Genomic DNA, 14,581 nt, shown 5'->3' with positions numbered 1-14,581 from the left:
GNNATCCGCCCGTCTCAGCCTCCCAAAGTGCTGGGATTACAGGCTTGAGCCACCGCGCCCGGCCCAGAAATTATATTTAAGATTGTAAATTGGCCGGGCGCAGTGGCTCACGCCTGTAATCCCAGCACTTTGGGAGGCCGAGGCGGGCGAATTACGAGGTCAGGAGATCCAGACCATCCTGGCTAACACGGTGAAACCCCGTCTCTACTAAAAACAGAAAAAAATTAGCCGGGCATGGTGGCGGGCGCCTGTAGTCCCAGCTACTCGGGAGGCTGAGGCAGGAGAATGGCGTGAGCCCGGGAGGTGGAGGCTGCAGTGAGCTGAGATTGCACCACTGCACTCCAGCCTGGGCGACAGAGCGAGACTTCATCTTAAAAAAAATAATAATAAAATAAAATAAAATGTCTTCAAGGGCTGCCTGCGTGGACAGATGAGATGTTACTTCAGCTTAATAAATTAATATTCAATGTATTAAAGTAACAAAAACATTACTGAAGTTTTTTTTAAAAAAAGAGTGTAAATTAGCACAATCACTTTAAAGACAATTTGTCTAAATCTCATAAATGTGTAAATACACATATCCTATAACCCAGCAATTTTGTAAAATTATAGCAAGAACAGTAATTCTCAAACTTTAGTGTGCATCATAATCACTGGAGAACTTATTAAAATAGTTTGTTAGGCCCCACCCCACCCCACCCCAGTTTCTGATTTTGTAAGCCTGGGTTAAAGCCCAAGAATTTACATTTCTAACAACTTCCAGGTCATACTGATGCTGCTGGTTCATGCACCACACTTTGAGTATCACTGCCCTGAAGAAACCATCATATATGTGCCTAAGGGGACACACACAAAAAATGTTCGCCATAGTATTGTCTATCACCGGTAAGGAAATGGATGAATAAATGTAGAATATAGCAATGAAGTTATGTGAATGAACAACATGAATCCATATGAGTAAATCTCAAATCATAATGGTGAGCGGAAAAGTAATTTGCAAAAGGATACATTTAAGATGCCATTTATGTAAGATGTAATAATAGTATTATATCCATTTTTTTTTTTTTTTTTTTTTTTTGAGACGGAGTCTCGCTCTGTCACCCAGGCTGGAGTGCTGTGGCCGGATCTCAGCTCACTGCAAGCTCCGCCTCCCGGGTTCACGCCATTCTCCTGTCTCAGCCTCCCGGGAGCTGGGACTACAGGCGCCGCCACGTCGCCCGGCTAGTTTTTTGTAGTTTTAGTAGAGACGGGGTTTCACCGTGTTAGCCAGGATGGTCTCGATCTCCTGACCTCGTGATCCGCCCGTCTCGGCCTCCCAAAGTGCTGGGATTACAGGCTTGAGCCACCGCGCCCGGCCTATTATATCCATTATTTACAGATACATTCATATGTACCAAAAGTATGAAAATATAGGAAGAATACATATTGGCAAAGGAGTAAGGGAATTGAGATTGCAAAGAGCTTCGAAAGGGGCTTCCATTGTATCTATAATACTGTGTTTTATTAAAACTGACCTAAAGCTCACCCCTTTCCAATGCCCTGCCTTACCCTCCTACCCTGGAAAAGAGAGAGAGTTAGTAGAAATGTGGGATCATCCATCCTGTCTAGAGAAAAGCTGCAGAGGATGGTAGAATGGGAACATCCCTCTCTGCACACAAATAATGCAGGAATGAAGATGATCTATTTCACTATTTTTTTTCCCCGATCTTCCAAGAAAACTTGAACATTATTATCTGCCTATATTGACAAAAGAAAATAAAAAGGATAAGGATAGTGTTTTGTTTTTGTTTTGTTTTGCTTTATTTGGGACAGGGTCTTTCTCTGTTGCCCAGGCGGGAGTGAAGTGGCATGACCATGGTTCACTGCAGCCGTAGTGCCTTTCTTTAGAGAATGGATATATTTTATCATCATAGTGCATGAAAGGCACAGTAGGAGTCACAAAATCATCAATAATAACAATACTGACATTTGCATAGTACCCCATTTTCAAGCTGTTTTTCTGTAGAACACAGAAAGACACAGTTATATAAAGTAAAAGAATTGCAACATACCCTGATAATGACTTGGTCCCTGACCCCCAAAAACAAAAATTTCCTTCTTCCTATGAATGTATATAACAAATTGTCTTGAAATTGACTGTGCTAATTTACACTCCTAAATATCATTTCAAAGTCTTGGCCTGGCACATTGGCTCAAGCCTATAATCCCCACACTTTGGGAGGCCAAGGCAGGTGGATCACCTGAGGTCAGGAGTTTGAGACCAGCTTGGCCAACACAATGAAACCCCGTCTCTACTAAAAATACAAAATTAGCTGGGCATGCTGGCACATGCCTATGATCCCACCTACTCACTCAGGAGGTTGAGGCAGGAGAATCGCTTGAACCCGGGAGGCAGAGGTTGCAGTGATTGCGCTATTATGCTCCAGCCTGGGCAACATGAGCAAAACTCCATCTCAAAAAAAAAAAAAAGCACCAAAGTCTACAGCTTAACTTTTTTTTTAGGTAACTGTTGTCATAGAGAAATTTGCATCTTAATGTACTTTAATATTTGTCCTTACATTTTGTGCATTTGGTCTTGTTTATGTTCAGATGTCATAATTTCCTATGTTGTCTTCCAACAACTTCCTGTGAACCAAGTCTTGGCTCAATTCTTATCTTCCTATGATCTCAGCTCCCCAGAAACTTCTAAAACTATCACCTCCACACGGAGGCCTTCCTGACGATATAGTCTAAAATAGCATCTCCAATCTCTCTCCAGTTCCTTTCCCTATTTTATATTTGTACATACTATTTATCACTATCTGACATTATCTTATATATTACCTTGTTTACTGTCTTTCACTCTATCTAGAATATAAGCTTCATAACCCAAGAGACTTGTTCCTGGGTGTGTCTAGGTTCAACAACAATGCATGGCCACTAGGTAGGGGCCCAATAAATATTTGCTAGATGAATGAATGAATCTGCCTTTCTGTCTCTGTTCATCTTTCTTCCTATTAATATTCTCTCCACTAATTGTGTACATCCTTCAGCAGCTGGTGCACTGCCAATGTACCAAGATATTTCAGTCTTTTGTTTTTAGTTCAATCCCACATTTCCACTGTATAAAAGGCTGCCCTTAAGTCTCACATTTTCCATTAACAGCATTTTATTTTCTACAAAGTAAAACACTCAAAACTGGGTTCCCTTTGCTACCAACTCTTACCACGTATTCTCCCCAAATGTTTCAGCCTTTTGTCACTATTTATCATTCTTAATATATCTCAGAGTAACCCACCTTAAATCTGAAGTAAGCATTGCCATTTACAAAGTATTTTAACACCAATGATCTTAACTCCTAAAACCTTACAAAACTGGGCTTTTATCTAAAGAAATGAAGTTTATGGGCTGGGCGCAGTGGCTCAGGCCTATAATTTCAGCACTTTGGGAGCCAAGGTGGGTGGATCACCAGGTCAGGAGTTCAAGACCAGCCTGACCAAGATGGTGAAACCATGTCTCTACTAAAAATACAAAAAAATTAGACAGGCATGGTGGCAGACTCCTGCAATCCCAGCTACTCAGGAGGCTGAGGCAGAGAATTGCTTGAACCTGGGAGGCGGAGGTAGCAGAGAGCCAAGATGGCACCACGGCACGCCAGCCTGGGCAACAGAGCAAGACTCCGTCTCAGAAAAGAAAAGAGCTTATGTTCACACAAAAACCTGTACATGAATATTTATAGCAGTTTCATTTGTAAGAGCCCAAAACTGTAAACAATTATTCTTCAACAGTTGAATGGATAAACTGGTACCCCCATATAATGGTGCACTACTCATTAATAAGAAGGAACAAACTATTAAAACATATAGCAACGTGGATAGATTTCAAAGGCATTACACTGAGTGAAAAAAGCCAATCTCAAAAGTTGAAATATTATATAATTCCATTTATATAACATTCTCAAAATGACAATATTATAATGATGGCAAATGGATCAGTCAGTGCCAGGGCTTAGGGACAGGGGACAGTGTGACTATGAGGGGTAATACAAGGAGTTTATTTGTGATGATAGCACAATTCTGTATCCTGATCATGGTAGTGGTTACACAACCCTATATATGAGATAGAATTTCATAGAACTTGTATACTGAAAAAAAGTTATGTAAGAACTGTGAAATCTGAATAAGATCTGTAGTTATGATTAACATTGTACCAGCATCATTTTGCCGGGTTTGATAATATTAGCACTGAAGAAAGATGGGTGAAGGATATAGGGAACTCTCTATACTATTTTGCAACCTCTTATGAACATAAATTTTTTTCAAAATAAAAAGTTTAAATGATGTATAATTATAGGAATTATATATAGAATATGAAAACTGACACTTTTAATTAGAACTATCAACTAAAAAATTTGCATTGAGAAGATTCTCAATTGCAAACACTAGCACCATTTTTTTTTTTTTTTTTTTTGAGACAGAGTCTCACTCTGTTTCCCAGGCTGAAATGCAGTGGCACAGTATCGTCTCACTGCTGCCTCAGCCTTCCAGCATCAAGCAATTCTCCTGTCTCAGCCTCCTGAGTAGCTGGGAATATAGGTGTCCTCCACAACACCCAGCTAATTTTTGTATTTTTAGTACAGACAGGGTTTCACCATGTTTGCCAGACTGGTCTTGAACTCCTGGCCTCAAGTGATCCTCCCACCTCGGCCTCCCAAAGTGATGGGATTACAGATGTGAGCCACCACACTTGGCCTAGCACCATGTTTAATATTGTGTAGTTCTGCATATTCTGACCCATTCCAAAAACTTAATAAAAGAGTGACACCCTAAATTGGTACCCAATAGTCATGATTAATAAGCAAATTTAATTTTACTAACCTAGAGCCAAAGTTGTCAATCAAAGTTTTAAGAATAATTGCTTACACTGAGATAGTCTGTTTTCACTTCTGTAAGCCAAGGCCTGTCATCTACTGTGCAGGAACCACCAAAAATGCAATGTGATTACAGAGGCATGGGTTTAATTGAATGTGCTAAATAAAACCTTGTTATATGCAAAAATCTAATGTAATTTTAATCTGTAATCCTTCACTTGTGAATTTTGTCTGAATTATGTATATATGGTACACATAATTTTGTAAATAAACACCTACTTATTAAACAACAACAAAAAACCACCATTAACCCTGTGGCAGTCATAGTGATAGTAAGTGGCAGCAGCAACAGCAGTGCACATGTGTTAGGGCTCTCCAAAGGCTCTGTGGTAAGGGTTCACATCGACTCATTTCCTCCTCACAACAGCCATCTGAGGAAGTATCAGCCCTTTATACAGATAAAAGTATTGAGACACAAAGAGGTTAAGCAACTTATCTAAGTTACAGAGGTACTAACAGTAACTGGCAGAGCAAGGAATTTCTGATTCCATGTCTACTGCTTTGCCCATATGTAACAGTGCCTTGATCTTTACTTGCCTCTTCACTTTCAGCTTCCCTTCTGTCAATCCATGTATAAGTTTTCCCATTGCTGCCATAACAAATTACTACAAATTTAGTGGCTTAAACAATATGAATGTATTATGTAACAATTCTGAAGGTCAGAAGTCCAAAATGAATCTCACTGGGCTGAAATCAAGGGAGCAGCAGAACTGTGCTCCTTCTGGGGCTCTAGAGAAGACTCGATTTCCTGATCTTTTTCCAGCATCGCTTGGCTTGTGGCCTCATCCCTCCACCTTCAAAGCCAGCAACATCAGGCCATGTCTTTTTCACATTGCCATTTCCCTGTTTCTTTTCTGCCTTCCTCCTCTGTTTATAAGTACTCTTATGGTTACACTGGGCCCACTTGGATAAGACAGGCTAATCTCCCTATCTCAAGGTCATCTGATTAACATCCTTAATTCTATCTGCAGCCTAAATTCCCTTTTGCCATATAACCTAACATAATCACAAATTCTAAGAATTAGGACTAAGACGTCTATCTGGGGGCAGGCAGTGGGGCGGGGGGACAGCATTGTTCTGCCTGTCACTAGCCATAATGCTGGCATAGAAGTAAGCTTTTTATCACTTCAGATGTATTTAACCCTTGCTAAATGTTTCAAATCATATTTCTTTGCTTTTCCTATAAGTTTTATTCAAACTTTTTCATTTATATGTTTATATTCTTGCCTTATTAACAATTCAGCATGGTTCAGGAATACACACTGGAGTAAAGAAAATTATAATTTATGTTCTCACTTATAAGTATGAGCTAAACTATGAGGGCACAAAGGCACAAGAATGATGCAATGAACTTTAGGGACTTGTAGGGGAAGGCTGGGAGGCCAATGAAGGATGGAAGACTGCATATTGGGTACAGTGTACACTGCTCAGGTGACAGGTGCACTAAAACCTCAGAAATCACCACCAAAGAACTTATCCATGTAACCAAAAGCCTCCTGTACCCCAAAAACTATTGAAATAAAAAAATGTAAAAAAGGAAATTATAATTTTAAAAAATCAGGCTGGCTGGCCACGGTGGCTCACGCCTGTAATTTCAGCACTTTGGGAGGCCAAGGCGGGTAGATCACAAGGCTGTGAGATCAAGACTATCCTGGCCAACATGGTAAAACCTCGTCTCTACTAAAAATACAAAAATTAGCGGAGCATGGTGGCGTGTGCCTGTAGTCCCAGCTACTCAGGAGGCTGAGGCAGGAGAATCGATTGAACCCAGGAGGCAGAGGTGGAAGTGAGTGGAGATCATACCACTGCACTCCAGCTTGGGTGACAGAGTGAGTCTCCATCTCAAAAAACTAAATAAATAAATAAATAGGCTAATTTTGGGCCAAATCCAATATGCAAATATTTAAATTTCTATGTAGGCCAGGTGCAGTAGCTCACGCCTGTAATCCCAGCACTTTGGAAGGCCAAGGTAGATGGATCGCTTGTGTCCAGGAGTTTGAGACCAGCCTGTGCAACATAGTGAGACCCTGTCTCTATGAAAAACGCAAAAATTAGCTGGGTGTAGTTGCACACACCTGCAGTCCCAGATACTCATGAGGCTGAGATGGCAGGATTGCTTGAGCTCAGGAGGTTGAGGCTGCAATGACCTGTGATCACACCAGTGCACTCCAGCCTGGGCAACAGAAGGATACTCTATCTCAAAAAGAAAGAAAAGGCTGGGCGCAGTGGCTCACACCTATAATCCCAGCATTTTGGGAGGCCAAGGCGGGTGGATCACGAGGTCAGGAGATGGAGACCATCCTGGCCAACATGGTAAAACCCCATCTCTACTAAAAATACAAAAATTAGCCAGGTGTGGTGGCAGGCGCCTGGAGTCCCAGCTACTCAGTAGGCTGAGGCAGGAGAATCGCTTGAACCAGGGAGGCGGAGGTTGCAGTGAGCTGAGGTCGCGCCACTGCACTCCAGTCTGGCAACAGAGCGAGACTCAGTCAAAAAAGGAAAGGAAAGGAAAAAGGAGAGGGGAGGGCAAGGGAGGGGAAGGGAGGGGAAAGGAAAGGAAAAGGAAAGGAAAGGAAAAGGAAGGGAAAGGAAAGGAAAAGGAAAGGAAAGGGGAAAAGGGAAAAGAAAATAGTGCCCGCGTCCAAGGAAAAATTGTCTCTGCAGTTCCACTAAGTCCCAGGAGGTGGCGATAACACCATACAAACCGGTTCCAGCTTGATCTCTTTATTGAAAGAATCCATCTCCTTTTGTCATTGAGGTTACCGCATTTTAGTGTGACTTGATGGGCCCTGTCTGTAATTTAACAATATTGGAATCAAATTCTGATATCTAATCACATGGATGTAAGCTCTATTAGATTTCAATTAGCATTCACTCTAATTTGATTATAAGGCTTCAGCCATTCAAATGGCTAATAGGGAGACATTTAGATAATTGCAGCTGTCTGGGGTTATTACATTTGCTATCATTTTCACAGAGTGATTCATGTAAAGACTGGGCCATAAAATCTGTTTGTGTTGGTGGAAACAAGGCATGATGGCTTACTGGGGTTGGCAGCACTATTAAGTATTTTGCTATTGTGGTCTGGCATTTCGGATTTTTTAAATTATGATGGCAAATATGATGGATATTTAGGATTAGTGTTTACCATTTATCTGTATTCCAAAGAAATATTCTTGATTATTCATCCACAATATTGTTTCATTTGACATAAAAAAAGCATTAGTCAAGTTTCCTTTTCATCTTTTTTAATTGAACTGAATTACATTTAAATTGAATACATTAACCACACCAAAACTTACCTCCTGCACAAAAGCCTTCCTCAGTAAATGGAATCGGGATCTTTGTTCTCACCTAAGATTATTCCTAAGTGTAAACACTAGATAGAAGTGTTTGACCAAAATTGCTGGAGCCCTTGGCAAGGATGTTAAAAGACTTGCTTTAAGTATAAAAGGAACAGTTGGATTAAATGACCTTAAAGGTCACTTCTAGCTCTTACAGTCTAAGAGTTTAGAGATCAATAACAGCAAAAAGTGTCCCTGTCCCAAACAGCTGTCAGATCCTAGGAGCAGAAGCAGCTAGGATCTTGAAGTAACCCACATGTGATGTGTTACTCCCTGCTCTAGAGAGGTTGGAAGTCACCTACAGAAAGTCACCCTCTACTCCATGTGGGCCCCCAAGAGCCAGTTCAAGTCTGGAAAGAAAAAAATCGTCAATGAAAACTCATGTGTTGTGTTGTGTTTTGTTTTTGAGATGGTATATTCCCCTGCCACCCAGGCTAGAGTGCACTGGCACTATCTGGACTCACTGCAACCTCCGCCTCCCAGGTTCAAGCGATTCTCCAGCCTCAGCCTCCTAAGTAGCTGGGATTACAAGAGAGCACCACCATGCCTGGCTAATTTTTGTATTTTTAGTAGAGACGGGGTTTCCCCATGTTCGCCAGGTTGACCTTGAACTCCTGACCTCAAGTGATCCACCCGCCTTGGCCTCCCAAAGTGCTGGGATTACAGGTGTGAGCCACCATGCTCGGCCAGAGCCACTGGGTCTGGTCTGGCTTTATATCCAATATTTTATAATTTGTACCCACAGATAACTTGACAATTTGCCAATATGACTTCAAAATTACATTCTGTTCAAGATAATAAATGTAGTCTCTGAAGGTTTAAAACCAAAATGTGAGGGAGGCTTGCATTTTTTTTGTAGTTGTTCTGCTAGAAAATATTTCTCACGTACCAATAGGAAAACATTAATATTCATAAATACCCCTACATCCTCAGAGGTCTAAGACATTTTATTTTAGAATATAATCTCTTAGAGTTCAGGACTGCATCTTTATAGTCCCAAGTTTTTTTTGCAGGACCTAGCTCCAGGTTCCAAGACAACATAGTCAAGTAGTAGATTCAGGGGGTACATGTGCACATTTGTGACAAGGGTGTATCAAGTGATGCTGAGGTTTGGGGTTTAATGGAACCTGTCACCCAGGTAGTGAGCAAAGTACCCAGGAGCTAGTTTTTCAGTCTTTTCCCCTGCTCCCTCCCTTCTCCCTTCTGTAGTCCTCAGTGTCTACCGTTCCCATCTTTATGTCCATGTGACCCAGTGTTTAGTTCCCACTTATAAGTGATAACACGCAACATCTGGTTTTCTGTTCCTGCACTAATTCACTTAGGATAATGACCTCCAGCTGCATCTGTGTTGCTGCAAGGGACATGATTTTTTTTCCACAACTTTCTTAGACACAATGATCTATTCAGCCTAGTAATCTGCCTTTGACTGTGGCAACTATGATACTTTGAAGATTTCTATTTTTTCGAATATAAGTGTAGTAACCTTCCAGGATGACAAAAAGTCCTTTAATGTATTAATGAGGTTTTTTCCCCATTGCAGGTGGTTGTGTGTGGGCCAAGACCCAAAAGCTTGACAATAAAAAGAACCGAAGGTCCGAGCCACAGCTCACAACTCATAAGGGTGGGGTTAATTTTTCCCAGAAGTGTAGACGATGAAATTCATAATACAGAAAAAATGTGGTAGACATTGCCAGGGCAATTCACTTGGAATTTAGTGAAGCTGAAGGTAGGAGTTGGGGTGTGGGCTGGGGGAGGATGGGGTAGGGCACATTTATACATAAAAGGTGGCCAGAGAAACCTATTTCCTTCCATATATGTCTCTCCATATGGGTCTGTACTCTGTTGCTTTGGAAAAACAAGCAACTTGGCACACTGATCAGCCACTTTGTGGAGGGAACTTCTATACCCTTTAGGGTTGGGAGCTCCTGGGGCCCACTCAAGGCTGGGACCTAAAGTTCCCTCAAAAGTATGTTTTAAAGCAAGAGAAATAGAGTGATATTTTCTAGGGGAATTTACTAAATAGTGTCAAAATCAGTTCCTAAGGTCCCAGCATTGATCTGGCATTCTGTTACCTCTGATTTCATTTCCTACTACTCCTGTGAGTCACACGACTTCCCCCAGAATGACTCCCTGCTGCTGTCCCTGAGGATTCGTCCTTCTCCAGGCCTCTGCACTCACTGAAGACCACCTGGCCCCTCCCTCCTGGACAGCTACATAGCTCATGCTCTTCATTCAGGTCTTCACTTCAGCCAGGCATGGTGGCTCACACTTGTACGCCCAGCACTTTGGGAGGCCAAGGTGGGTGGATTGTCTGAGCCCAGAAGTTCAAGACCACCCCGGGCACCGTGGTGAGACACCGTCTCTACTAAATATACAAAAAAAAAAAAAAAAATTAGCCAGGCGTGCAGGTGCATGCCTGTAACAGTCTCAGCTACTTGGGAAGGTGAGGTAGGAGGATCGCTTGAGCCCACAAGGCTGCAGTGAGCCGAGATCGCCTAATTGCAACTCTAGCCTGGGCAACAGAGGTGAGGCCTGGTCTCAAAAAAAAAAAAAAAAAAGTATTTACTTCATGGTTGCCTTCTTGTCTATTCTGGTCCCCCTACCTAAAATGTCAATATCCTCTCCTTTCCTACATTTCTATACTTTTCCTTGATTTCTTTTTTCCTCCTTAGCACTCTCACTAACATATTATATTCTTTTATTTTGTGTTATTTGTATCTCCTGCACAAGGTAAACTCTCTGAGGACAGAGGTTTTTGTTCCTTCTTTTTTTTTTTTTTTTTTTGGAGACAAAGTCTTACTCTGTCACCCAGGCTGGAGTGCAGTGGTGCGATCTCGGCTCACTGCAGCCTCGACCTCTTCAGCTCAGATGATTCTTACACCTCAGCCTCCCAAGTAGCTGGGACTATAGGTGCAAGCCACCACACCTGGCTAATTTTTGCATTATTTATATTTTTATTTTGAGATGCGTTTTCACCATGTTGCCCAGCCTGGTCTCAGATTCCTGGGCTCAAGCAATCCTCCTGCCTTGGCCTCCCAAAATGTTGGAATTAGGGATTACAGGTGTGAGCCACTGCGTCTGGCCTCTGAGGGCAAAGTATTTTACTATATCTTTAATGCCCAGAACAGTGTCTATCTAGAACAGCTTGAGTTTTTTGAAGGAATAAAGTTCAAGGAGACTGTTTGCATGAAGAAAATATTCTTTTTAAGTAAACTAATAATATAAGGAGGGTTTCTGAGAAAATGATTAAGCAACCTGAGTATTTTAAGTGTTAGAGATAAAGAGGCTTATACAGAGCAGTGGTCCTGAGCCAGAAGCAATAGGTAACCTGCAACTGGTAAGAAATGCATTCTCTAAGCCCCAACCCAGATTTACTGAATAAAAATTTCTGGGGTGGGCCCAGCAAGCTGTGGTTTAACAAACCCTCCAGGTGACTCTAATACAAGCCAAAGTCTCAGAACCAACCACTCATATAGAGGAAGGAGCACCAGGTTCAGTATCTAGAGATCTGGGTTTTAGTCCAATTTGTTTAATTGTGTGACCTTGAACACATCACTTAACTTCATCAACTTCTATCTGTCTACTGATAAAAATGAAAGAGATGCCATGGTTTTCATTATGTGCTTTTAATGAAATAATTGTAAATCTTTGAATCACAGCCCTGAAGGAGCCCTTTAGTTAGTCTTGTAATTGTGTATTTAAAAGTAATTAGGCCGGGCGCGGTGGCTCAAGCCTGTAATCCCAGCACTTGGGAAGGCCGAGACGGGCGGATCACGAGGTCAGGAGATCGAAGACCATCTGGCTAACAAGGTGAACACCCCGTCTCTACTAAAATAGCAAAAAAGCTAGCGGCGAGGTGGCGGGCGCCTGTAAGTCCCAGCTAGCTCCGGAGGGCTGAGGGCAGGAGAATGGCGTAAACCCGGAGGCGGCGCTTGGCGTGAGCTGAGATGCCGGCCACTGCACTCGGCGCCCGGGCGACAGAGCAAGACTCCGTCTCAAAAAACAAAAAAAAGAAAAAAAGAAAAAAAAAAGTAAATTAAATATCGTGCATTTTTTATTTTATTTATTTTGAGACAGAGTCTCGCTCTGTCGCCCAGGCTGGAGGGCAGTGGCCCCATCTCGGCTCACTGCAAGCTCCGCCTCCCGGGTTCACGCCATTCTCCTGCCTCAGCCTCCTGAGTACCTGGGACTACAGGCGCCCGCCACCACACCCGGCTAATTGTTTTTTGTATTTTAGTAGAGACGGGGTTTCACCGTGTTAGCCAGGATGATCTCGATCTCCTGACCTCGTGATCCGCCCGTCTCGGCCTCCCAAAGTGCTGGGATTACAGGCGTGAGCCACCGCGGCCAGCCAAATATCATATCTTAAATAAACCTTTCTTTTCTTTCAGTCTGGCCTTTTTCTTCTCAAGTTAGCCTGAATTCATGAGCTTTAGCATATCTGTGTAGTTTCCTATAGACACACAATCTTGCCATACTTGGCACTTTGTTTACAAAGGCCGCTTTCTTGTACTTCTCACAGGAAGTACAGCCCTCTCTTCTGCTTTTCCTCAGTTTCCTTGGTTGGCTTCTCAGCCAAGCTCACCTCTTTGGGTGTTCCCAGTCTTGGTGTTTGGACTTCTACACACAATTCCTGGGTGGCTTTGTCCATTTCTCAAATAAGCCAATGACTTCCAATATATTGCATGCTTTTAGAACTCTCCACATTAAATTGGCTGTTTGTATCTACCAGGATCTTGAAATTAATACATCCAAGATGGAGCCCATCATCTTCCCCCTCAACCTGCTTTTCCTCCTGTTTTTCCATTAAGTAACCAAAGTCAGAAACAGAGCTCCTAAATTCTTCCCTGTCTCCTTCACATCCAATCAGTCACTCAGACCTCGAAATCCTTGTTCTTAGATCTCTCTGTAGCCATCTCACTTTCCAGTCACTGTCTTTTTTTTTTTTTTTACAGAGTCTTGCTCTGTTGCCCAGGCTGGAGTGCAGGAGTGCAGTGGTGCTATATCTCAGCTCACTGCAACCTCCACCTCCCGGGTTCAAGTGATTCTCCTGCCTCAGTCTCCCAAGGGGCTAGGATTACAGGCACCACATTCAGCTAATTTTTTTGTATTTAGTAGAGACGGGGTTTCACCATGTTGGCCAGGCTGGTCTCAAACTCCTGACCTCAGGTAATTCACCTGCCTCAGCCTCCCAAAGTGCTGGGATTACAGGCGTGAGTCACTGCGCCTGGCCTCCAGTCACTGTCTTTAACTGGCCACCAGCCTCAAGCCCAACCTACTCCAGTTTATTTACCACACTGTCTTCTAAAGCATACACCTGATCAGTGACCCACCACAACTTTCAGGGTGTAGGCCCAGCTTCTCGGCTCGGTCACATGGCTGTGTGCTGTGTCTCTCCTGCCTACTCATATCCCTCTACCACACAGCAAGCCCTGTAAAGCTGCTTTCACACCTCCCAGCCCCACCACAGGCTTAATCCTCCGCCTGCACATCCTTCTTCCCACTCCTGACTCTGACTTGTCTTTCAATAGCTGCCCTGGACCATCCCTCTCAGTGTAGCGTGGCTTCCCCCGCCTCATGCTCCCAGGCCACTTTGTTCAGGCCTCAGCCACATCTCTGATCACTCCCTACTAGAACCACTCATTTACCTGCTGGTCTTCTCACCAGCCTAGAAGTGCCTTGAGAGCAGGAACCATATTTATTTTTATTTTATAAATAAAAAATTATTTTTATTATGCTCCATATCCCAGCATAGTACCTGGCACCACAAAAAGAGCTTAATAAATGCTTGACAAATTAATGGTTTTTTTTTTTCCCTACCTACAGTGCTTTTCTTCTTTAGAGTCCCCCCCCCCCACCGCCATATTAACCCTGTTACGTCAATATTTCACATTCCCTTTACCTTAATCAGACCTGTGACAAAACATAGCTACAGGCAGTCAGGGACAGACATTTGAGCTTGAACTAAGAAAGTGAATTTACCCAGAGGGAAAGCCTCTGATCAGAAGTCTGGGGGCGGGAAGGGGTGACAGCTTGTCTGTGAGAGACCTGACATTTTGAAAGCACTAAACTCACTGTCACCCTGAGCTTTTCCTGTGGGGAGCGACAGAGGTGGGGGCTTTTACCCTCCCTTGTGGGCAGGGCTCGAAAGCAAATTTCCCTGCTGAGTTTTCCTTTTGTGGTGCCTGTGACCACGAAGGAGGCTGCCCCAGGAATCCCCACCTATTTTTAGCTCCAGTTCAACACCCTGCAGACAACAACCCTCCCATATACCTCTATGTTAATTTCCAGTCTTGTCTCTGAGCCAGCCTGACAAATCGATAGACTC

This window comes from Rhinopithecus bieti, unplaced genomic scaffold (genome assembly GCF_001698545.2).
Source record: "Rhinopithecus bieti isolate Rb0 unplaced genomic scaffold, ASM169854v2 scaffold_2435, whole genome shotgun sequence".
Taxonomy (NCBI): Eukaryota; Metazoa; Chordata; class Mammalia; order Primates; family Cercopithecidae; genus Rhinopithecus; species Rhinopithecus bieti.
Note: the sequence above shows the minus strand (reverse complement) of the source record.